This window comes from Lampris incognitus, chromosome 12 (assembly GCF_029633865.1).
Source record: "Lampris incognitus isolate fLamInc1 chromosome 12, fLamInc1.hap2, whole genome shotgun sequence".
Classification (NCBI taxonomy): domain Eukaryota; kingdom Metazoa; phylum Chordata; class Actinopteri; order Lampriformes; family Lampridae; genus Lampris; species Lampris incognitus.
This window is the reverse complement of record NC_079222.1, coordinates 42597794-42623578: the sequence shown is the minus strand read 5'-3', so window position 1 is coordinate 42623578 and position 25785 is coordinate 42597794.

Below are 25785 nucleotides of genomic sequence, written 5' to 3'. Positions count from 1 at the left end.
TTGACTGCTCTTCGACCTCTTATAAAACAGTTTGACTGCTCTTCATCGTTTTATAAAGCAGTTTGACTGCTCTTCATCCTCTTATAAAGCAGTTTGACTGCTCTTCATCCTCATATAAACCAGTTTGACTGCGCTTCATCCTCCTATAGAACAGTTTGACTGCTCTTCATCCTCCTATAAACCAGTTTGACTGCGCTTCATCCTCGTATAGAACAGTTTGACTGCTCTTCGTCCGATTATAAATCAGTTTGACTGCTTTTCGTCCTCTTATAAAACAGTTTGACTGCTCTTCATCCTTTTATAAAGCAGTTTGACTGCTCTTCATCCTCTTATAAATCTGTTTGACTGCTCTTCATCCTCTTATAAATCAGTTTGACTGCTCTTCATCCTCTTATAAAACAGCTTGACTGCTCTTCATCCTCTTGTAAAACAGGTTGACTGCTCTTCAACCTCTTGTAAAACAGTCTGACTGCTCTACATCCTCGTATAAAACAGTTTGACTGCTCTTCATCCTTTTATAAAGCAGTTTGACTGCTCTTCATCCTCTTATAAATCAATTTGACTGCTCTTCATCCTCTTATAAAACCGTTTGACTGCTCTTCGTCCGATTATAAATCAGTTTGACTGCTCTTCGTCCGATTATAAATCAGTTTGACTGCTGTTCGTCCGCTTATAAAACAGTTTGACTGCTCTTCGTCCTCTTATAAAACAGTTTGACTGCTCTTCATCCTTTTATAAAGCAGTTTGACTGCTCTTCATTCTCTTATAAAACAGTTTGACTGCTCTTCATCCTCTTGTAAAACAGGTTGACTGCTCTTCATCCTCTTGTAAACCAGTCTGACTGCTCTACATCCTCGTGTAAAACAGTTTGACTGCGCTTCATCCTCCTATAGAAGAGTTTGACTGTTCTTCGTCCGATCATTGACTGCTCTTCGTCCGATTATAAATCAGTTTGACTGCTCTTCAGCCTTTTATAAAGCAGTTTGACTGCTCTTCATCCTCTTATAAATCAGTTTGACTGCTCTTCATCCTCTTATAAATCAGTTTGACTGCTCTTCGTCCTCTTATAAAACAGTTGGACTGCTCTTCATCCTCTTATAAAGCAGTTTGACTGCTCTTCATCCTCATATAAACCAGTTTGACTGCGCTTCATCCTCCTATAGAACAGTTTGACTGCTCTTCATCCTCCTATAAACCAGTTTGACTGCGCTTCATCCTCGTATAGAACAGTTTGACTGCTCTTCGTCCGATTATAAATCAGTTTGACTGCTTTTCGTCCTCTTATAAAACAGTTTGACTGCTCTTCATCCTTTTATAAAGCAGTTTGACTGCTCTTCATCCTCTTTTAAATCTGTTTGACTGCTCTTCATCCTCTTATAAATCAGTTTGACTGCTCTTCATCCTCTTATAAAACAGCTTGACTGCTCTTCATCCTCTTGTAAAACAGGTTGACTGCTCTTCAACCTCTTGTAAAACAGTCTGACTGCTCTACATCCTCGTATAAAACAGTTTGACTGCTCTTCATCCTTTTATAAAGCAGTTTGACTGCTCTTCATCCTCTTATAAAACAGTTTGACTGCCCTTCATCCTCTTATAAATCAGTTTGACTGCTCTTCATCCTCTTATAAAGCAGTTTGACTGCTCTTCGTCCTCTTATAAAGCAGTTTGACTGCTCTTCATCCTCCTATAAACCAGTTTGACTGCGCTTCATCCTCCTATAGAACAGTTTGACTGCTCTTCGTCCGATTATTGACTGCTGTTCATCCGATTATAAATCAGTTTGACTGCTCTTCATCCTTTTATAAACCAGTTTGACTGCTCTTCATCCTCTTTTAAATCAGTTTGACTGCTCTTCATCCTCTTATAAATCAGTTTGACTGCTCTTCGTCCTCTTATAAAACAGTTGGACTGCTCTTCATCCTCTTATAAAGCAGTTTGACTGCTCTTCATCCTCATATAAACCAGTTTGACTGCGCTTCATCCTCCTATAGAACAGTTTGACTGCTCTTCATCCTCCTATAAACCAGTTTGACTGCGCTTCATCCTCGTATAGAACAGTTTGACTGCTCTTCGTCCGATTATAAATCAGTTTGACTGCTTTTCGTCCTCTTATAAAACAGTTTGACTGCTCTTCATCCTTTTATAAAGCAGTTTGACTGCTCTTCATCCTCTTTTAAATCTGTTTGACTGCTCTTCATCCTCTTATAAATCAGTTTGACTGCTCTTCATCCTCTTATAAAACAGCTTGACTGCTCTTCATCCTCTTGTAAAACAGGTTGACTGCTCTTCAACCTCTTGTAAAACAGTCTGACTGCTCTACATCCTCGTATAAAACAGTTTGACTGCTCTTCATCCTTTTATAAAGCAGTTTGACTGCTCTTCATCCTCTTATAAAACAGTTTGACTGCCCTTCATCCTCTTATAAATCAGTTTGACTGCTCTTCATCCTCTTATAAAGCAGTTTGACTGCTCTTCGTCCTCTTATAAAGCAGTTTGACTGCTCTTCATCCTCCTATAAACCAGTTTGACTGCGCTTCATCCTCCTATAGAACAGTTTGACTGCTCTTCGTCCGATTATTGACTGCTGTTCATCCGATTATAAATCAGTTTGACTGCTCTTCATCCTTTTATAAACCAGTTTGACTGCTCTTCATCCTCTTTTAAATCAGTTTGACTGCTCTTCATCCTCTTATAAATCAGTTTGACTGCTCTTCGTCCTCTTATAAAACAGTTTGACTGCTCTTCATCGTTTTATAAAGCAGTTTGACTGCTCTTCATCCTCTTATAAAGCAGTTTGACTGCTCTTCATCCTCATATAAACCAGTTTGACTGCGCTTCATCCTCCTATAGAACAGTTTGACTGCTCTTCATCCTCCTATAAACCAGTTTGACTGCGCTTCATCCTCGTATAGAACAGTTTGACTGCTCTTCGTCCGATTATAAATCAGTTTGACTGCTGTTCGTCCGCTTATAAAACAGTTTGACTGCTCTTCATCGTTTTATAAAGCAGTTTGACTGCTCTTCATCCTCTTATAGAGCAGTTTGACTGCTCTTCATCCTCATATAAACCAGTTTGACTGCGCTTCATCCTCCTATAGAACAGTTTGACTGCTCTTCATCCTCCTATAAACCAGTTTGACTGCGCTTCATCCTCGTATAGAACAGTTTGACTGCTCTTCGTCCGATTATAAATCAGTTTGACTACTGTTCGTCCGCTTATAAAACAGTTTGATTGCTCTTCGTCCTCTTATTAAACAGTTTGACTGCTCTTCATGCTTTTATAAAGCAGTTTGACTGCTCTTCATCCTCTTATAAATCAGTTGGACTGCTCTTCATCCGATTATAATTCAGTTTGACTGCTCTTCGTCCTCCTATATAACAGTTTGACTGCTCTTCGTCCCATTATTGACTGCTGTTCATCTGATTATAAATCAGTTTGACTGCTCTTCATCCTTTTATAAAGCAGTCTGACTGCTCTTCATCCTCTTTTAAATCAGTTTGACTGCTCTTCATCCTCTTATAAATCAGTTTGACTGCTCTTCGACCTCTTATAAAACAGTTTGACTGCTCTTCATCGTTTTATAAAGCAGTTTGACTGCTCTTCATCCTCTTATAAAGCAGTTTGACTGCTCTTCATCCTCATATAAACCAGTTTGACTGCGCTTCATCCTCCTATAGAACAGTTTGACTGCTCTTCATCCTCCTATAAACCAGTTTGACTGCGCTTCATCCTCGTATAGAACAGTTTGACTGCTCTTCGTCCGATTATAAATCAGTTTGACTGCTTTTCGTCCTCTTATAAAACAGTTTGACTGCTCTTCATCCTTTTATAAAGCAGTTTGACTGCTCTTCATCCTCTTATAAATCTGTTTGACTGCTCTTCATCCTCTTATAAATCAGTTTGACTGCTCTTCATCCTCTTATAAAACAGCTTGACTGCTCTTCATCCTCTTGTAAAACAGGTTGACTGCTCTTCAACCTCTTGTAAAACAGTCTGACTGCTCTACATCCTCGTATAAAACAGTTTGACTGCTCTTCATCCTTTTATAAAGCAGTTTGACTGCTCTTCATCCTCTTATAAATCAATTTGACTGCTCTTCATCCTCTTATAAAACCGTTTGACTGCTCTTCGTCCGATTATAAATCAGTTTGACTGCTCTTCGTCCGATTATAAATCAGTTTGACTGCTGTTCGTCCGCTTATAAAACAGTTTGACTGCTCTTCGTCCTCTTATAAAACAGTTTGACTGCTCTTCATCCTTTTATAAAGCAGTTTGACTGCTCTTCATTCTCTTATAAAACAGTTTGACTGCTCTTCATCCTCTTGTAAAACAGGTTGACTGCTCTTCATCCTCTTGTAAACCAGTCTGACTGCTCTACATCCTCGTGTAAAACAGTTTGACTGCGCTTCATCCTCCTATAGAAGAGTTTGACTGTTCTTCGTCCGATCATTGACTGCTCTTCGTCCGATTATAAATCAGTTTGACTGCTCTTCAGCCTTTTATAAAGCAGTTTGACTGCTCTTCATCCTCTTATAAATCAGTTTGACTGCTCTTCATCCTCGTATAGAACAGTTTGACTGCTCTTCGTCCGATTATAAATCAGTTTGACTGCTTTTCGTCCTCTTATAAAACAGTTTGACTGCTCTTCATCCTTTTATAAAGCAGTTTGACTGCTCTTCATCCTCTTTTAAATCTGTTTGACTGCTCTTCATCCTCTTATAAATCAGTTTGACTGCTCTTCATCCTCTTATAAAGCAGTTTGACTGCTCTTCGTCCTCTTATAAAGCAGTTTGACTGCTCTTCATCCTCCTATAAACCAGTTTGACTGCGCTTCATCCTCCTATAGAACAGTTTGACTGCTCTTCGTCCGATTATTGACTGCTGTTCATCCGATTATAAATCAGTTTGACTGCTCTTCATCCTTTTATAAACCAGTTTGACTGCTCTTCATCCTCTTTTAAATCAGTTTGACTGCTCTTCATCCTCTTATAAATCAGTTTGACTGCTCTTCGTCCTCTTATAAAACAGTTTGACTGCTCTTCATCGTTTTATAAAGCAGTTTGACTGCTCTTCATCCTCTTATAAAGCAGTTTGACTGCTCTTCATCCTCATATAAACCAGTTTGACTGCGCTTCATCCTCCTATAGAACAATTTGACTGCTCTTCATCCTCCTATAAACCAGTTTGACTGCGCTTCATCCTCGTATAGAACAGTTTGACTGCTCTTCGTCCGATTATAAATCAGTTTGACTGCTGTTCGTCCGCTTATAAAACAGTTTGACTGCTCTTCATCGTTTTATAAAGCAGTTTGACTGCTCTTCATCCTCTTATAGAGCAGTTTGACTGCTCTTCATCCTCATATAAACCAGTTTGACTGCGCTTCATCCTCCTATAGAACAGTTTGACTGCTCTTCATCCTCCTATAAACCAGTTTGACTGCGCTTCATCCTCGTATAGAACAGTTTGACTGCTCTTCGTCCGATTATAAATCAGTTTGACTACTGTTCGTCCGCTTATAAAACAGTTTGATTGCTCTTCGTCCTCTTATTAAACAGTTTGACTGCTCTTCATGCTTTTATAAAGCAGTTTGACTGCTCTTCATCCTCTTATAAATCAGTTGGACTGCTCTTCATCCGATTATAATTCAGTTTGACTGCTCTTCGTCCTCCTATATAACAGTTTGACTGCTCTTCGTCCCATTATTGACTGCTGTTCATCTGATTATAAATCAGTTTGACTGCTCTTCATCCTTTTATAAAGCAGTCTGACTGCTCTTCATCCTCTTTTAAATCAGTTTGACTGCTCTTCATCCTCTTATAAATCAGTTTGACTGCTCTTCGACCTCTTATAAAACAGTTTGACTGCTCTTCATCGTTTTATAAAGCAGTTTGACTGCTCTTCATCCTCTTATAAAGCAGTTTGACTGCTCTTCATCCTCATATAAACCAGTTTGACTGCGCTTCATCCTCCTATAGAACAGTTTGACTGCTCTTCTTCCTCCTATAAACCAGTTTGACTGCGCTTCATCCTCGTATAGAACAGTTTGACTGCTCTTCGTCCGATTATAAATCAGTTTGACTGCTTTTCGTCCTCTTATAAAACAGTTTGACTGCTCTTCATCCTTTTATAAAGCAGTTTGACTGCTCTTCATCCTCTTATAAATCTGTTTGACTGCTCTTCATCCTCTTATAAATCAGTTTGACTGCTCTTCATCCTCTTATAAAACAGCTTGACTGCTCTTCATCCTCTTGTAAAACAGGTTGACTGCTCTTCAACCTCTTCTAAAACAGTCTGACTGCTCTACATCCTCGTATAAAACAGTTTGACTGCTCTTCATCCTTTTATAAAGCAGTTTGACTGCTCTTCATCCTCTTATAAATCAATTTGACTGCTCTTCATCCTCTTATAAAACCGTTTGACTGCTCTTCGTCCGATTATAAATCAGTTTGACTGCTCTTCGTCCGATTATAAATCAGTTTGACTGCTGTTCGTCCGCTTATAAAACAGTTTGACTGCTCTTCGTCCTCTTATAAAACAGTTTGACTGCTCTTCATCCTTTTATAAAGCAGTTTGACTGCTCTTCATTCTCTTATAAAACAGTTTGACTGCTCTTCATCCTCTTGTAAAACAGGTTGACTGCTCTTCATCCTCTTGTAAACCAGTCTGACTGCTCTACATCCTCGTGTAAAACAGTTTGACTGCGCTTCATCCTCCTATAGAAGAGTTTGACTGTTCTTCGTCCGATCATTGACTGCTCTTCGTCCGATTATAAATCAGTTTGACTGCTCTTCAGCCTTTTATAAAGCAGTTTGACTGCTCTTCATCCTCTTATAAATCAGTTTGACTGCTCTTCATCCTCTTATAAATCAGTTTGACTGCTCTTCGTCCTCTTATAAAACAGTTGGACTGCTCTTCATCGTTTTATAAAGCAGTTTGACTGCTCTTCATCCTCCTATAAAGCAGTTTGACTGCTCTTCATCCTCCTATAAACCAGTTTGACTGCGCTTCATCCTCCTATAGAACAGTTTGACTGCTCTTCGTCGGATTATAAATCAGTTTGACTGCTCTTCATCCTCTTAAAAAATAGTTTGACTGCTCTTCATCCTCGTATAAACCAGTTTGACTGCGCTTCATCCCCGTATAGAACAGTTTAACTGCTCTTCGTCCGATTATAAATCAGTTTGACTGCTCTTCATCCTTTTATAAAGCGATATGACTGCTCTTCATCCTCTTGTAAAACAGGTTGACTGCTCTTCAACCTCTTGTAAAACAGTCTGACTGCTCTACATCCTCGTATAAAACAGTTTGACTGCGCTTCATCTTTTTATAAAGCAGTTTGACTGCTCTTCATCCTCTTATAAATCAATTTGACTGCTCTTCTTCCTCTTATAAAACCGTTCAACTGCTCTTCGTCCGATTATAAATCAGTTTGACTGCTCTTCGTCCGATTATAAATCAGTTTGACTGCTGTTCGTCCGCTTATAAAACAGTTTGACTGCTCTTCGTCCTCTTATTAAACAGTTTGACTGCTCTTCATCCTTTTATAAAGCAGTTTGACTGCTCTTCATCCTCTTATAAATCAGTTTGACTGCTCTTCATCCGATTATAATTCAGTTTGACTGCTCTTCGTCCTCCTATATAACAGTTTGACTGCTCTTCGTCCGATTATTGACTGCTGTTCATCCGATTATAAATCAGTTTGACTGCTCTTAATCCTTTTATAAAGCAGTTTGACTGCTCTTCATCCTCTTTTAAATCAGTTTGACTGCTCTTCATCCTCTTATAAATCAGTTTGACTGCTCTTCGTCCTCTTATAAAACAGTTTGACTGCTCTTCATCGTTTTATAAAGCAGTTTGACTGCTCTTCATCCTCTTATAAAGCAGTTTGACTGCTCTTCATCCTCATATAAACCAGTTTGACTGCGCTTCATCCTCCTATAGAACAGTTTGACTGCTCTTCATCCTCTTATAAAGCAGTGTGACTGCTCTTCATCCTCTTATAAATCAGTTTGACTGCTCTTCGTCCGATTATAAATCAGTTTGACTGCGGTTCATCCTCTTATAAAACAGTTTGACTGCTCTTCATCCTTTTATAAATCAGTTTGACTGCTCTTCGTCCGATTATAAATCAGTTTGACTGCTCTTCATCCTCTTATAAATCAGTTTGACTGCTCTTCATCCTCTTATGAATCAGTTTGACTGCTCTTCGTCCTCTTATAAAACAGTTTTACTTCTCTTCATCCTTTTATAAAGCAGTTTGACTGCTCTTCATCCTCTTATAAATCAATTTGACTGCTCTTCATCCTCTTATAAAACCATTTGACTGCTCTTCATCCTCTTATAAATCAATTTGACTGCTCTTCATCCTCTTATAAAACCGTTTGACTGCTCTTCGTCCGATTATAAATCAGTTAGACTGCTCTTCGTCCGATTATAAATCAGTTTGACTGCTGTTCGTCCGCTTATAAAACAGTTTGACTGCTCTTCGTCCTCTTATAAATCAGTTTGACTGCCCTTCATCCTTTTATAAAGCAGTTTGACTGCTCTTCATCCTCTTATAAATCAGTTTGACTGCTCTTCATCCGATTATAATTCAGTTTGACTGCTCTTCGTCCTCTTATAAAACAGTTTGACTGCTCTTCATCCTTTTATAAAGCAGTTAGACTGCTCTTCATTCTCTTATAAAACAGTTTGACTGCTCTTCATCCTCTTGTAAAACAGGTTGACGGCTCTTCATCCTCTTGTAAACCAGTCTGACTGCTCTACATCCTCGTGTAAAACAGTTTGACTGCGCTTCATCCTCCTATAGAAGAGTTTGACTGCTCTTCGTCCGATCATTGACTGCTCTTCGTCCGATTATAAATCAGTTTTACTGCTCTTCAGCCTTTTATAAAGCAGTTTGACTGCTCTTCATCCTCTTATAAATCAGTTTGACTGCTCTTCGTCCTCTTATAAAACAGTTTGACTTCTCTTCATCCTTTTATAAAGCAGTTTGACTGCTCTTCATCCTCTTATAAATCAATTTGACTGCGCTTCATCCTCCTATAGAAGAGTTTGACTGCTCTTCGTCCGATCTATGACTGCTCTTCGTCCGATTATAAATCAGTTTGACTGCTCTTCAGCCTTTTATAAAGCAGTTTGACTGCTCTTCATCCTCTTATAAATCAGTTTGACTGCTTTTCATCCTCTTATAAATCAGTTTGACTGCTCTTCGTCCTCTTATAAAACAGTTGGACTGCTCTTCATCGTTTTATAAAGCAGTTTGACTGCTCTTCATCCTCCTATAAAGCAGTTTGAATGCTCTTCATCCTCCTATAAACCAGTTTGACTGCGCTTCATCCTCCTGTAGAACAGTTTGACTGCTCTTCGTCGGATTATAAATCAGTTTGACTGCTCTTCATCCTCTTATAAAATAGTTTGACTGCTCTTCATCCTCCTATAAACCAGTTTGACTGCGCTTCATCCTCGTATAGAACAGTTTGACTGCTCTTCATCCTCTTATAAAGCAGTTTGACTGCTCTTCATCCTCATATAAACCAGTTTGACTGCGCTTCATCCTCCTATAGAACAGTTTGACTGCTCTTCGTCCGATTATAAATCAGTTTGACTGCGGTTCATCCGCTTATAAAACAGTTTGACTTCTCTTCATACTTTTATAAATCAGTTTGACTGCTCTTCGTCCGATTATAAATCAGTTTGACTGCTCTTCGTCTGCTTATAAAACAGTTTGACTGCTCTTCATCCTCCTATAAACCAGTTTGACTGCGCTTCATCCTCCTATAGAACAGTTTGACTGCTCTTCGTCGGATTATAAATCAGTTTGACTGCTCTTCATCCTCTTATAAAATAGTTTGACTGCTCTTCATCCTCGTATAAACCAGTTTGACTGCGCTTCATCCCAGTATAGAACAGTTTGACTGCTCTTCGTCCGATTATAAATCAGCTGGACTGCTCTTCATCCTTTTATAAAGCGATATGACTGCTCTTCATCCTCTTGTAAAACAGGTTGACTGCTCTTCAACCTCTTGTAAAACAGTCTGACTGCTCTACATCCTCGTATAAAACAGTTTGACTGCGCTTCATCTTTTTATAAAGCAGTTTGACTGCTCTTCATCCTCTTATAAATCAATTTGACTGCTCTTCTTCCTCTTATAAAACCGTTTAACTGCTCTTCGTCCGATTATAAATCAGTTTGACTGCTCTTCGTCCGATTATAAATCAGTTTGACTGCTGTTCGTCCGCTTATAAAACAGTTTGACTGCTCTTCGTCCTCTTATTAAACAGTTTGATTGCTCTTCATCCTTTTATAAAGCAGTTTGACTGCTCTTCATCCTCTTATAAATCAGTTTGACTGCTCTTCATCCGATTATAGTTCAGTTTGACTGCTCTTCGTCCTCCTATATAACAGTTTGACTGCTCTTCGTCCGATTATTGACTGCTGTTAATCCGATTATAAATCAGTTTGACTGCTCTTAATCCTTTTATAAAGCAGTTTGACTGCTCTTCATCCTCTTTTAAATCAGTTTGACTGCTCTTCATCCTCTTATAAATCAGTTTGACTGCTCTTCGTCCTCTTATAAAACAGTTTGACTGCTCTTCATCGTTTTATAAAGCAGTTTGACTGCTCTTCATCCTCTTATAAAGCAGTTTGACTGCTCTTCATCCTCATATAAACCAGTTTGACTGCGCTTCATCCTCCTATAGAACAGTTTGACTGCTCTTCATCCTCTTATAAAGCAGTGTGACTGCTCTTCATCCTCTTATAAATTAGTTTGACTGCTCTTCGTCCGATTATAAATCAGTTTGACTGCGGTTCATCCGCTTATAAAACAGTTTGACTGCTCTTCATCCTTTTATAAATCAGTTTGACTGCTCTTCGTCCGATTATAAATCAGTTTGACTGCTCTTCATCCTCTTATAAATCAGTTTGACTGCTCTTCATCCTCTTATGAATCAGTTTGACTGCTCTTCGTCCTCTTATAAAACAGTTTGACTTCTCTTCATCCTTTTATAAAGCAGTTTGACTGCTCTTCATCCTCTTATAAATCAATTTGACTGCTCTTCATCCTCTTATAAAACCGTTTGACTGCTCTTCGTCCGATTATAAATCAGTTTGACTGCTCTTCGTCCGATTATAAATCAGTTTGACTGCTCTTCATCCTCTTATAAATCAATTTGACTGCTCTTCATCCTCTTATAAAACCATTTGACTGCTCTTCATCCTCTTATAAATCAATTTGACTGCTCTTCATCCTCTTATAAAACCGTTTGACTGCTCTTCGTCCGATTATAAATCAGTTAGACTGCTCTTCGTCCGATTATAAATCAGTTTGACTGCTGTTCGTCCGCTTATAAAACAGTTTGACTGCTCTTCGTCCTCTTATAAATCAGTTTGACTGCTCTTCATCCTTTTATAAAGCAGTTTGACTGCTCTTCATCCTCTTATAAATCAGTTTGACTGCTCTTCATCCGATTATAATTCAGTTTGACTGCTCTTCGTCCTCTTATAAAACAGTTTGACTGCTCTTCATCCTTTTATAAAGCAGTTAGACTGCTCTTCATTCTCTTATAAAACAGTTTGACTGCTCTTCATCCTCTTGTAAAACAGGTTGACTGCTCTTCATCCTCTTGTAAACCAGTCTGACTGCTCTACATCCTCGTGTAAAACAGTTTGACTGCGCTTCATCCTCCTATAGAAGAGTTTGACTGCTCTTCGTCCGATCATTGACTGCTCTTCGTCCGATTATAAATCAGTTTTACTGCTCTTCAGCCTTTTATAAAGCAGTTTGACTGCTCTTCATCCTCTTATAAATCAGTTTGACTGCTCTTCGTCCTCTTATAAAACAGTTTGACTGCTCTTCATCGTTTTATAAAGCAGTTTGACTGCTCTTCATCCTCTTATAAATCAGTTTGACTGCTATTCGTCCTCTTATAAATCAGTTTGACTGCTCTTCGTCCTCTTATAAAACAGTTTGACTTCTCTTCATCCTTTTATAAAGCAGTTTGACTGCTCTTCATCCTCTTATAAATCAATTTGACTGCGCTTCATCCTCCTATAGAAGAGTTTGACTGCTCTTCGTCCGATCATTGACTGCTCTTCGTCCGATTATAAATCAGTTTGACTGCTCTTCAGCCTTTTATAAAGCAGTTTGACTGCTCTTCATCCTCTTATAAATCAGTTTGACTGCTTTTCATCCTCTTATAAATCAGTTTGACTGCTCTTCGTCCTCTTATAAAACAGTTGGACTGCTCTTCATCGTTTTATAAAGCAGTTTGACTGCTCTTCATCCTCCTATAAAGCAGTTTGAATGCTCTTCATCCTCCTATAAACCAGTTTGACTGCGCTTCATCCTCCTGTAGAACAGTTTGACTGCTCTTCGTCGGATTATAAATCAGTTTGACTGCTCTTCATCCTCTTATAAAATAGTTTGACTGCTCTTCATCCTCCTATAAACCAGTTTGACTGCGCTTCATCCTCGTATAGAACAGTTTGACTGCTCTTCATCCTCTTATAAAGCAGTTTGACTGCTCTTCATCCTCATATAAACCAGTTTGACTGCGCTTCATCCTCCTATAGAACAGTTTGACTGCTCTTTGTCCGATTATAAATCAGTTTGACTGCGGTTCATCCGCTTATAAAACAGTTTGACTTCTCTTCATACTTTTATAAATCAGTTTGACTGCTCTTCGTCCGATTATAAATCAGTTTGACTGCTCTTCGTCTGCTTATAAAACAGTTTGACTGCTCTTCATCCTCCTATAAACCAGTTTGACTGCGCTTCATCCTCCTATAGAACAGTTTGACTGCTCTTCGTCGGATTATAAATCAGTTTGACTGCTCTTCATCCTCTTATAAAATAGTTTGACTGCTCTTCATCCTCGTATAAACCAGTTTGACTGCGCTTCATCCCAGTATAGAACAGTTTGACTGCTCTTCGTCCGATTATAAATCAGCTTGACTGCTCTTCATCCTTTTATAAAGCGATATGACTGCTCTTCATCCTCTTGTAAAACAGGTTGACTGCTCTTCAACCTCTTGTAAAACAGTCTGACTGCTCTACATCCTCGTATAAAACAGTTTGACTGCGCTTCATCTTTTTATAAAGCAGTTTGACTGCTCTTCATCCTCTTATAAATCAATGTGACTGCTCTTCTTCCTCTTATAAAACCGTTTAACTGCTCTTCGTCCGATTATAAATCAGTTTGACTGCTCTTCGTCCGATTATAAATCAGTTTGACTGCTGTTCGTCCGCTTATAAAACAGTTTGACTGCTCTTCGTCCTCTTATTAAACAGTTTGATTGCTCTTCATCCTTTTATAAAGCAGTTTGACTGCTCTTCATCCTCTTATAAATCAGTTTGACTGCTCTTCATCCGATTATAATTCAGTTTGACTGCTCTTCGTCCTCCTATATAACAGTTTGACTGCTCTTCGTCCGATTATTGACTGCTGTTAATCCGATTATAAATCAGTTTGACTGCTCTTAATCCTTTTATAAAGCAGTTTGACTGCTCTTCATCCTCTTTTAAATCAGTTTGACTGCTCTTCATCCTCTTATAAATCAGTTTGACTGCTCTTCGTCCTCTTATAAAACAGTTTGACTGCTCTTCATCGTTTTATAAAGCAGTTTGACTGCTCTTCATCCTCTTATAAAGCAGTTTGACTGCTCTTCATCCTCATATAAACCAGTTTGACTGCGCTTCATCCTCCTATAGAACAGTTTGACTGCTCTTCATCCTCTTATAAAGCAGTGTGACTGCTCTTCATCCTCTTATAAATTAGTTTGACTGCTCTTCGTCCGATTATAAATCAGTTTGACTGCGGTTCATCCGCTTATAAAACAGTTTGACTGCTCTTCATCCTTTTATAAATCAGTTTGACTGCTCTTCGTCCGATTATAAATCAGTTTGACTGCTCTTCATCCTCTTATAAATCAGTTTGACTGCTCTTCATCCTCTTATAAATCAGTTTGACTGCTCTTCATCCTCTTATGAATCAGTTTGACTGCTCTTCGTCCTCTTATAAAACAGTTTGACTTCTCTTCATCCTTTTATAAAGCAGTTTGACTGCTCTTCATCCTCTTATAAATCAATTTGACTGCTCTTCATCCTCTTATAAAACCGTTTGACTGCTCTTCATCCTCTTATAAATCAATTTGACTGCTCTTCATCCTCTTATAAAACCGTTTGACTGCTCTTCATCCTCTTATAAATCAATTTGACTGCTCTTCATCCTCTTATAAAACCATTTGACTGCTCTTCATCCTCTTATAAATCAATTTGACTGCTCTTCATCCTCTTATAAAACCGTTTGACTGCTCTTCGTCCGATTATAAATCAGTTAGACTGCTCTTCGTCCGATTATAAATCAGTTTGACTGCTGTTCGTCCGCTTATAAAACAGTTTGACTGCTCTTCGTCCTCTTATAAAACAGTTTGACTGCTCTTCATCCTTTTATAAAGCAGTTTGACTGCTCTTCATCCTCTTATAAATCAGTTTGACTGCTCTTCATCCGATTATAATTCAGTTTGACTGCTCTTCATCCTCTTATAAATCAGTTTGACTGCTCTTCATCCGATTATAATTCAGTTTGACTGCTCTTCGTCCTCTTATAAAACAGTTTGACTGCTCTTCATCCTTTTATAAAGCAGTTAGACTGCTCTTCATTCTCTTATAAAACAGTTTGACTGCTCTTCATCCTCTTGTAAAACAGGTTGACAGCTCTTCATCCTGTTGTAAACCAGTCTGACTGCTCTACATCCTCGTGTAAAACAGTTTGACTGCGCTTAATCCTCCTATAGAAGAGTTTGACTGCTCTTCGTCCGATCATTGACTGCTCTTCGTCCGATTATAAATCAGTTTGACTGCTCTTCAGCCTTTTATAAAGCAGTTTGACTGCTCTTCATCCTCTTATAAATCAGTTTGACTGCTATTCGTCCTCTTATAAAACAGTTTGACTGCTCTTCATCGTTTTATAAAGCAGTTTGACTGCTCTTCGTCCTCTTATAAAACAGTTTGACTTCTCTTCATCCTTTTATAAAGCAGTTTGACTGCTCTTCATCCTCTTATAAATCAATTTGACTGCGCTTCATCCTCCTATAGAAGAGTTTGACTGCTCTTCGTCCGATCATTGACTGCTCTTCGTCCGATTATAAATCAGTTTGACTGCTCTTCAGCCTTTTATAAAGCAGTTTGACTGCTCTTCATCCTCTTATAAATCAGTTTGACTGCTCTTCATCCTCTTATAAATCAGTTTGACTGCTCTTCGTCCTCTTATAAAACAGTTGGACTGCTCTTCATCGTTTTATAAAGCAGTTTGACTGCTCTTCATCCTCCTATAAAGCAGTTTGAATGCTCTTCATCCTCCTATAAACCAGTTTGACTGCGCTTCATCCTCCTGTAGAACAGTTTGACTGCTCTTCGTCGGATTATAAATCAGTTTGACTGCTCTTCATCCTCTTATAAAATAGTTTGACTGCTCTTCATCCTCCTATAAACCAGTTTGACTGCGCTTCATCCTCGTATAGAACAGTTTGACTGCTCTTCATCCTCTTATAAAGCAGTTTGACTGCTCTTCATCCTCATATAAACCAGTTTGACTGCGCTTCATCCTCCTATAGAACAGTTTGACTGCTCTTCGTCCGATTATAAATCAGTTTGACTGCGGTTCATCCGCTTATAAAACAGTTTGACTTCTCTTCATACTTTTATAAATCAGTTTGACTGCTCTTCGTCCGATTATAAATCAGTTTGACTGCTCTTCGTCCGCTTATAAAACAGTTTGACTGCTCTTCATCCTCCTATAAACCAGTTTGACTGCGCTTCATCCTCCTATAGAACAGTTTGACTGCTCTTCGTCGGATTATAAATCAGTTTGACTGCTCTTCATCCTCTTATAAAATAGTTTGACTGCTCTTCATCCTCGTATAAACCAGTTTGACTGCGCTTCATCCCAGTATAGAATAGTTTGACTGCTCTTCGTCCGATTATAAATCAGCTTGACTGCTCTTCATCCTTTTATAAAGCGATATGACTGCTCTTCATCCTCTTGTAAAACAGGTTGACTGCTCTTCAACCTCTTGTAAAACAGTCTGACTGCTCTACATCCTCGTATAAAACAGTTTGACTGCGCTTCATCTTTTTATAAAGCAGTTTGACTGCTCTTCATCCTCTTATAAATCAATTTGACTGCTCTTCTTCCTCTTATAAAACCGTTTAACTGCTCTTCGTCCGATTATAAATCAGTTTGACTGCTCTTCGTCCGATTATAAATCAGTTTGACTGCTGTTCGTCCGCTTATAAAACAGTTTGACTGCTCTTCGTCCTCTTATTAAACAGTTTGATTGCTCTTCATCCTTTTATAAAGCAGTTTGACTGCTCTTCATCCTCTTATAAATCAGTTTGACTGCTCTTCATCCGATTATAATTCAGTTTGACTGCTCTTCGTCCTCCTATATAACAGTTTGACTGCTCTTCGTCCGATTATTGACTGTTGTTCATCCAATTATAAATCAGTTTGACTGCTCTTAATCCTTTTATAAAGCAGTTTGACAGCTCTTCATCCTCTTTTAAATCAGTTTGACTGCTCTTCATCCTCTTATAAATCAGTTTGACTGCTCTTCGTCCTCTTATAAAACAGTTTGACTGCTCTTCATCGTTTTATAAAGCAGTTTGACTGCTCTTCATCCTCTTATAAAGCAGTTTGACTGCTCTTCATCCTCATATAAACCAGTTTGACTGCGCTTCATCCTCCTATAGAACAGTTTGACTGCTCTTCATCCTCTTATAAAGCAGTGTGACTGCTCTTCATCCTCTTATAAATTAGTTTGACTGCTCTTCGTCCGATTATAAATCAGTTTGACTGCGGTTCATCCGCTTATAAAACAGTTTGACTGCTCTTCATCCTTTTATAAATCAGTTTGACTGTTCTTCGTCCGATTATAAATCAGTTTGACTGCTCTTCATCCTCTTATAAATCAGTTTGACTGCTCTTCATCCTCTTATGAATCAGTTTGACTGCTCTTCGTCCTCTTATAAAACAGTTTGACTTCTCTTCATCCTTTTATAAAGCAGTTTGACTGCTCTTCATCCTCTTATAAATCAATTTGACTGCTCTTCATCCTCTTATAAAACCGTTTGACTGCTCTTCGTCCGATTATAAATCAGTTTGACTGCTCTTCGTCCGATTATAAATCAGTTTGACTGCTCTTCATCCTCTTATAAATCAATTTGACTGCTCTTCATCCTCTTATAAAACCATTTGACTGCTCTTCATCCTCTTATAAATCAATTTGACTGCTCTTCATCCTCTTATAAAACCGTTTGACTGCTCTTCGTCCGATTATAAATCAGTTAGACTGCTCTTTGTCCGATTATAAATCAGTTTGACTGCTGTTCGTCCGCTTATAAAACAGTTTGACTGCTCTTCGTCCTCTTATAAAACAGTTTGACTGCTCTTCATCCTTTTATAAAGCAGTTTGACTGCTCTTCATCCTCTTATAAATCAGTTTGACTGCTCTTCATCCGATTATAATTCAGTTTGACTGCTCTTCATCCTCTTATAAATCAGTTTGACTGCTCTTCATCCGATTATAATTCAGTTTGACTGCTCTTCGTCCTCTTATAAAACAGTTTGACTGCTCTTCATCCTTTTATAAAGCAGTTAGACTGCTCTTCATTCTCTTATAAAACAGTTTGACTGCTCTTCATCCTCTTGTAAAACAGGTTGACAGCTCTTCATCCTGTTGTTAACCAGTCTGACTGCTCTACATCCTCGTGTAAAACAGTTTGACTGCGCTTAATCCTCCTATAGAAGAGTTTGACTGCTCTTCGTCCGATCATTGACTGCTCTTCGTCCGATTATAAATCAGTTTGACTGCTCTTCAGCCTTTTATAAAGCAGTTTGACTGCTCTTCATCCTCTTATAAATCAGTTTGACTGCTATTCGTCCTCTTATAAAACAGTTTGACTGCTCTTCATCGTTTTATAAAGCAGTTTGACTGCTCTTCATCCTCTTATAAATCAGTTTGACTGCTCTTCATCCTCTTATAAATCAGTTTGACTGCTCTTCGTCCTCTTATAAAACAGTTTGACTTCTCTTCATCCTTTTATAAAGCAGTTTGACTGCTCTTCATCCTCTTATAAATCAATTTGACTGCGCTTCATCCTCCTATAGAAGAGTTTGACTGCTCTTCGTCCGATCATTGACTGCTCTTCGTCCTCTTATAAAACAGTTGGACTGCTCTTCATCGTTTTATAAAGCAGTTTGACTGCTCTTCATCCTCCTATAAAGCAGTTTGAATGCTCTTCATCCTCCTATAAACCAGTTTGACTGCGCTTCATCCTCCTGTAGAACAGTTTGACTGCTCTTCGTCGGATTATAAATCAGTTTGACTGCTCTTCATCCTCTTATAAAATAGTTTGACTGCTCTTCATCCTCCTATAAACCAGTTTGACTGCGCTTCATCCTCGTATAGAACAGTTTGACTGCTCTTCATCCTCTTATAAAGCAGTTTGACTGCTCTTCATCCTCATATAAACCAGTTTGACAGCGCTTCATCCTCCTATAGAACAGATGACTGCTCTTCGTCCGATTATAAATCAGTTTGACTGCGGTTCATCCGCTTATAAAACAGTTTGACTTCTCTTCATACTTTTATAAATCAGTTTGACTGCTCTTCGTCCGATTATAAATCAGTTTGACTGCTCTTCGTCTGCTTATAAAACAGTTTGACTGCTCTTCATCCTCCTATAAACCAGTTTGACTGCGCTTCATCCTCCTATAGAACAGTTTGACTGCTCTTCGTCGGATTATAAATCAGTTTGACTGCTCTTCATCCTCTTATAAAATAGTTTGACTGCTCTTCATCCTCGTATAAACCAGTTTGACTGCGCTTCATCCCAGTATAGAACAGTTTGACTGCTCTTCGTCCGATTATAAATCAGCTTGACTGCTCTTCATCCTTTTATAAAGCGATATGACTGCTCTTCATCCTCTTGTAAAACAGGTTGACTGCTCTTCAACCTCTTGTAAAACAGTCTGACTGCTCTACATCCTCGTATAAAAAAGTTTGACTGCGCTTCATCTTTTTATAAAGCAGTTTGACTGCTCTTCATCCTCTTATAAATCAATGTGACTGCTCTTCTTCCTCTTATAAAACCGTTTAACTGCTCTTCGTCCGATTATAAATCAGTTTGACTGCTCTTCGTCCGATTATAAATCAGTTTGACTGCTGTTCGTCCGCTTATAAAACAGTTTGACTGCTCTTCGTCCTCTTATTAAACAGTTTGATTGCTCTTCATCCTTTTATAAAGCAGTTTGACTGCTCTTCATCCTCTTATAAATCAGTTTGACTGCTCTTCATCCGATTATAATTCAGTTTGACTGCTCTTCGTCCTCCTATATAACAGTTTGACTGCTCTTCGTCCGATTATTGACTGCTGTTCATCCGATTATAAATCAGTTTGACTGCTCTTAATCCTTTTATAAAGCAGTTTGACTGCTCTTCATCCTCTTTTAAATCAGTTTGACTGCTCTTCATCCTCTTATAAATCAATTTGACTGCTCTTCGTCCTCTTATAAAACAGTTTGACTGCTCTTCATCGTTTTATAAAGCAGTTTGACTGCTCTTCATCCTCTTATAAAGCAGTTTGACTGCTCTTCATCCTCATATAAACCAGTTTGACTGCGCTTCATCCTCCTATAGAACAGTTTGACTGCTCTTCATCCTCTTATAAAGCAGTGTGACTGCTCTTCATCCTCTTATAAATTAGTTTGACTGCTCTTCGTCCGATTATAAATCAGTTTGACTGCGGTTCATCCGCTTATAAAACAGTTTGACTGCTCTTCATCCTTTTATAAATCAGTTTGACTGCTCTTCGTCCGATTATAAATCAGTTTGACTGCTCTTCATCCTCTTATAAATCAGTTTGACTGCTCTTCATCCTCTTATGAATCAGTTTGACTGCTCTTCGTCCTCTTATAAAACAGTTTGACTTCTCTTCATCCTTTTATAAAGCAGTTTGACTGCTCTTCATCCTCTTATAAATCAATTTGACTGCTCTTCATCCTCTTATAAAACCGTTTGACTGCTCTTCGTCCGATTATAAATCAGTTTGACTGCTCTTCGTCCGATTATAAATCAGTTTGACTGCTCTTCATCCTCTTATAAATCAATTTGACTGCTCTTCATCCTCTTATAAAACCATTTGACTGCTCTTCATCCTCTTATAAATCAATTTGACTGCTCTTCATCCTCTTATAAAACCGTTTGACTGCTCTTAATCCTTTTATAAAGCAGTTTGACTGCTCTTCATCCTCTTTTAAATCAGTTTGACTGCTCTTCATCCTCTTATAAATCAGTTTGACTGCTCTTTGTCCTCTTATAAAACAGTTTGACTGCTCTTCATCGTTTTATAAAGCAGTTTGACTGCTCTTCATCCTCTTATAAAGCAGTTTGACTGCTCTTCATCCTCATATAAACCAGTTTGACTGCGCTTCATCCTCCTATAGAACAGTTTGACTGCTCTTCATCCTCTTATAAAGCAGTCTGACTGCTCTTCATCCTCTTATAAATCAGTTTGACTGCTCTTCGTCCGATTATAAATCAGTTTGACTGCGGTTCATCCGCTTATAAAACAGTTTGACTGCATTTCATCCTTTTATAAATCAGTTTGACTGCTCTTCGTCCGATTATAAATCAGTTTGACTGCTCTTCATCCTCTTATAAATCAGTTTGACTGCTCTTCATCCTCTTATGAATCAGTTTGACTGCTCTTCGTCCTCTTATAAAACAGTTTTACTTCTCTTCATCCTTTTATAAAGCAGTTTGACTGCTCTTCATCCTCTTATAAATCAATTTGACTGCTCTTCATCCTCTTATAAAACCGTTTGACTGCTCTTCGTCCGATTATAAATCAGTTTGACTGCTCTTCGTCCGATTATAAATCAGTTTGACTGCTCTTCATCCTCTTATAAATCAATTTGACTGCTCTTCATCCTCTTATAAAACCATTTGACTGCTCTTCATCCTCTTATAATTCAATTTGACTGCTCTTCATCCTCTTATAAAACCGTTTGACTGCTCTTCGTCCGATTATAAATCAGTTAGACTGCTCTTCGTCCGATTATAAATCAGTTTGACTGCTGTTCGTCCGCTTATAAAACAGTTTGACTGCTCTTCGTCCTCTTATAAATCAGTTTGACTGCTCTTCATCCTTTTATAAAGCAGTTTGACTGCTCTTCATCCTCTTATAAATCAGTTTGACTGCTCTTCATCCGATTATAATTCAGTTTGACTGCTCTTCGTCCTCTTATAAAACAGTTTGACTGCTCTTCATCCTTTTATAAAGCAGTTAGACTGCTCTTCATTCTCTTATAAAACAGTTTGACTGCTCTTCATCCTCTTGTAAAACAGGTTGACTGCTCTTCATCCTCTTGTAAACCAGTCTGACTGCTCTACATCCTCGTGTAAAACAGTTTGACTGCGCTTCATCCTCCTATAGAAGAGTTTGACTGCTCTTCGTCCGATCATTGACTGCTCTTCGTCCGATTATAAATCAGTTTTACTGCTCTTCAGCCTTTTATAAAGCAGTTTGACTGCTCTTCATCCTCTTATAAATCAGTTTGACTGCTCTTCATCCTCTTATAAATCAGTTTGACTGCTCTTCGTCCTCTTATAAAACAGTTTGACTTCTCTTCATCCTTTTATAAAGCAGTTTGACTGCTCTTCATCCTCTTATAAATCAATTTGACTGCGCTTCATCCTCCTATAGAAGAGTTTGACTGCTCTTCGTCCGATCTATGACTGCTCTTCGTCCGATTATAAATCAGTTTGACTGCTCTTCAGCCTTTTATAAAGCAGTTTGACTGCTCTTCATCCTCTTATAAATCAGTTTGACTGCTCTTCATCCTCTTATAAATCAGTTTGACTGCTCTTCGTCCTCTTATAAAACAGTTTGACTTCTCTTCATCCTTTTATAAAGCAGTTTGACTGCTCTTCATCCTCTTATAAATCAATTTGACTGCGCTTCATCCTCCTATAGAAGAGTTTGACTGCTCTTCGTCCGATCTATGACTGCTCTTCGTCCGATTATAAATCAGTTTGACTGCTCTTCAGCCTTTTATAAGGCAGTTTGACTGCTCTTCATCCTCTTATAAATCAGTTTGACTGCTTTTCATCCTCTTATAAATCAGTTTGACTGCTCTTCGTCCTCTTATAAAACAGTTGGACTGCTCTTCATCGTTTTATAAAGCAGTTTGACTGCTCTTCATCCTCCTATAAAGCAGTTTGAATGCTCTTCATCCTCCTATAAACCAGTTTGACTGCGCTTCATCCTCCTGTAGAACAGTTTGACTGCTCTTCGTCGGATTATAAATCAGTTTGACTGCTCTTCATCCTCTTATAAAATAGTTTGACTGCTCTTCATCCTCCCATAAACCAGTTTGACTGCGCTTCATCCTCGTATAGAACAGTTTGACTGCTCTTCATCCTCTTATAAAGCAGTTTGACTGCTCTTCATCCTCATATAAACCAGTTTGACTGCGCTTCATCCTCCTATAGAACAGTTTGACTGCTCTTCGTCCGATTATAAATCAGTTTGACTGCGGTTCATCCGCTTATAAAACAGTTTGACTTCTCTTCATACTTTTATAAATCAGTTTGACTGCTCTTCGTCCGATTATAAATCAGTTTGACTGCTCTTCGTCTGCTTATAAAACAGTTTGACTGCTCTTCATCCTCCTATAAACCAGTTTGACTGCGCTTCATCCTCCTATAGAACAGTTTGACTGCTCTTCGTCGGATTATAAATCAGTTTGACTGCTCTTCATCCTCTTATAAAATAGTTTGACTGCTCTTCATCCTCGTATAAACCAGTTTGACTGCGCTTCATCCCAGTATAGAACAGTTTGACTGCTCTTCGTCCGATTATAAATCAGCTGGACTGCTCTTCATCCTTTTATAAAGCGATATGACTGCTCTTCATCCTCTTGTAAAACAGGTTGACTGCTCTTCAACCTCTTGTAAAACAGTCTGACTGCTCTACATCCTCGTATAAAACAGTTTGACTGCGCTTCATCTTTTTATAAAGCAGTTTGACTGCTCTTCATCCTCTTATAAATCAATTTGACTGCTCTTCTTCCTCTTATAAAACCGTTTAACTGCTCTTCGTCCGATTATAAATCAGTTTGACTGCTCTTCGTCCGATTATAAATCAGTTTGACTGCTGTTCGTCCGCTTATAAAACAGTTTGACTGCTCTTCGTCCTCTTATTAAACAGTTTGATTGCTCTTCATCCTTTTATAAAGCAGTTTGACTGCTCTTCATCCTCTTATAAATCAGTTTGACTGCTCTTCATCCGATTATAATTCAGTTTGACTGCTCTTCGTCCTCCTATATAACAGTTTGACTGCTCTTCGTCCGATTATTGACTGCTGTTAATCCGATTATAAATCAGTTTGACTGCTCTTAATCCTTTTATAAAGCAGTTTGACTGCTCTTCATCCTCTTTTAAATCAGTTTGACTGCTCTTCATCCTCTTATAAATCAGTTTGACTGCTCTTCGTCCTCTTATAAAACAGTTTGACTGCTCTTCATCGTTTTATAAAGCAGTTTGACTGCTCTTCATCCTCTTATAAAGCAGTTTGACTGCTCTTCATCCTCATATAAACCAGTTTGACTGCGCTTCATCCTCCTATAGAACAGTTTGACTGCTCTTCATCCTCTTATAAAGCAGTGTGACTGCTCTTCATCCTCTTATAAATTAGTTTGACTCCTCTTCGTCCGATTATAAATCAGTTTGACTGCGGTTCATCCGCTTATAAAACAGTTTGACTGCTCTTCATCCTTTTATAAATCAGTTTGACTGCTCTTCGTCCGATTATAAATCAGTTTGACTGCTCTTCATCCTCTTATAAATCAGTTTGACTGCTCTTCATCCTCTTATGAATCAGTTTGACTGCTCTTCGTCCTCTTATAAAACAGTTTGACTTCTCTTCATCCTTTTATAAAGCAGTTTGACTGCTCTTCATCCTCTTATAAATCAATTTGACTGCTCTTCATCCTCTTATAAAACCGTTTGACTGCTCTTCGTCCGATTATAAATCAGTTTGACTGCTCTTCGTCCGATTATAAATCAGTTTGACTGCTCTTCATCCTCTTATAAATCAATTTGACTGCTCTTCATCCTCTTATAAAACCATTTGACTGCTCTTCATCCTCTTATAAATCAATTTGACTGCTCTTCATCCTCTTATAAAACCGTTTGACTGCTCTTCGTCCGATTATAAATCAGTTAGACTGCTCTTCGTCCGATTATAAATCAGTTTGACTGCTGTTCGTCCGCTTATAAAACAGTTTGACTGCTCTTCGTCCTCTTATAAAACAGTTTGACTGCTCTTCATCCTTTTATAAAGCAGTTTGACTGCTCTTCATCCTCTTATAAATCAGTTTGACTGCTCTTCATCCGATTATAATTCAGTTTGACTGCTCTTCATCCTCTTATAAATCAGTTTGACTGCTCTTCATCCGATTATAATTCAGTTTGACTGCTCTTCGTCCTCTTATAAAACAGTTTGACTGCTCTTCATCCTTTTATAAAGCAGTTAGACTGCTCTTCATTCTCTTATAAAACAGTTTGACTGCTCTTCATCCTCTTGTAAAACAGGTTGACAGCTCTTCATCCTGTTGTAAACCAGTCTGACTGCTCTACATCCTCGTGTAAAACAGTTTGACTGCGCTTAATCCTCCTATAGAAGAGTTTGACTGCTCTTCGTCCGATCATTGACTGCTCTTCGTCCGATTATAAATCAGTTTGACTGCTCTTCAGCCTTTTATAAAGCAGTTTGACTGCTCTTCATCCTCTTATAAATCAGTTTGACTGCTATTCGTCCTCTTATAAAACAGTTTGACTGCTCTTCATCGTTTTATAAAGCAGTTTGACTGCTCTTCGTCCTCTTATAAAACAGTTTGACTTCTCTTCATCCTTTTATAAAGCAGTTTGACTGCTCTTCATCCTCTTATAAATCAATTTGACTGCGCTTCATCCTCCTATAGAAGAGTTTGACTGCTCTTCGTCCGATCATTGACTGCTCTTCGTCCGATTATAAATCAGTTTGACTGCTCTTCAGCCTTTTATAAAGCAGTTTGACTGCTCTTCATCCTCTTATAAATAAGTTTGACTGCTTTTCATCCTCTTATAAATCAGTTTGACTGCTCTTCGTCCTCTTATAAAACAGTTGGACTGCTCTTCATCGTTTTATAAAGCAGTTTGACTGCTCTTCATCCTCCTATAAAGCAGTTTGAATGCTCTTCATCCTCCTATAAACCAGTTTGACTGCGCTTCATCCTCCTGTAGAACAGTTTGACTGCTCTTCGTCGGATTATAAATCAGTTTGACTGCTCTTCATCCTCTTATAAAATAGTTTGACTGCTCTTCATCCTCCTATAAACCAGTTTGACTGCGCTTCATCCTCGTATAGAACAGTTTGACTGCTCTTCATCCTCTTATAAAGCAGTTTGACTGCTCTTCATCCTCATATAAACCAGTTTGACTGCGCTTCATCCTCCTATAGAACAGTTTGACTGCTCTTCGTCCGATTATAAATCAGTTTGACTGCGGTTCATCCGCTTATAAAACAGTTTGACTTCTCTTCATACTTTTATAAATCAGTTTGACTGCTCTTCGTCCGATTATAAATCAGTTTGACTGCTCTTCGTCCGCTTATAAAACAGTTTGACTGCTCTTCATCCTCCTATAAACCAGTTTGACTGCGCTTCATCCTCC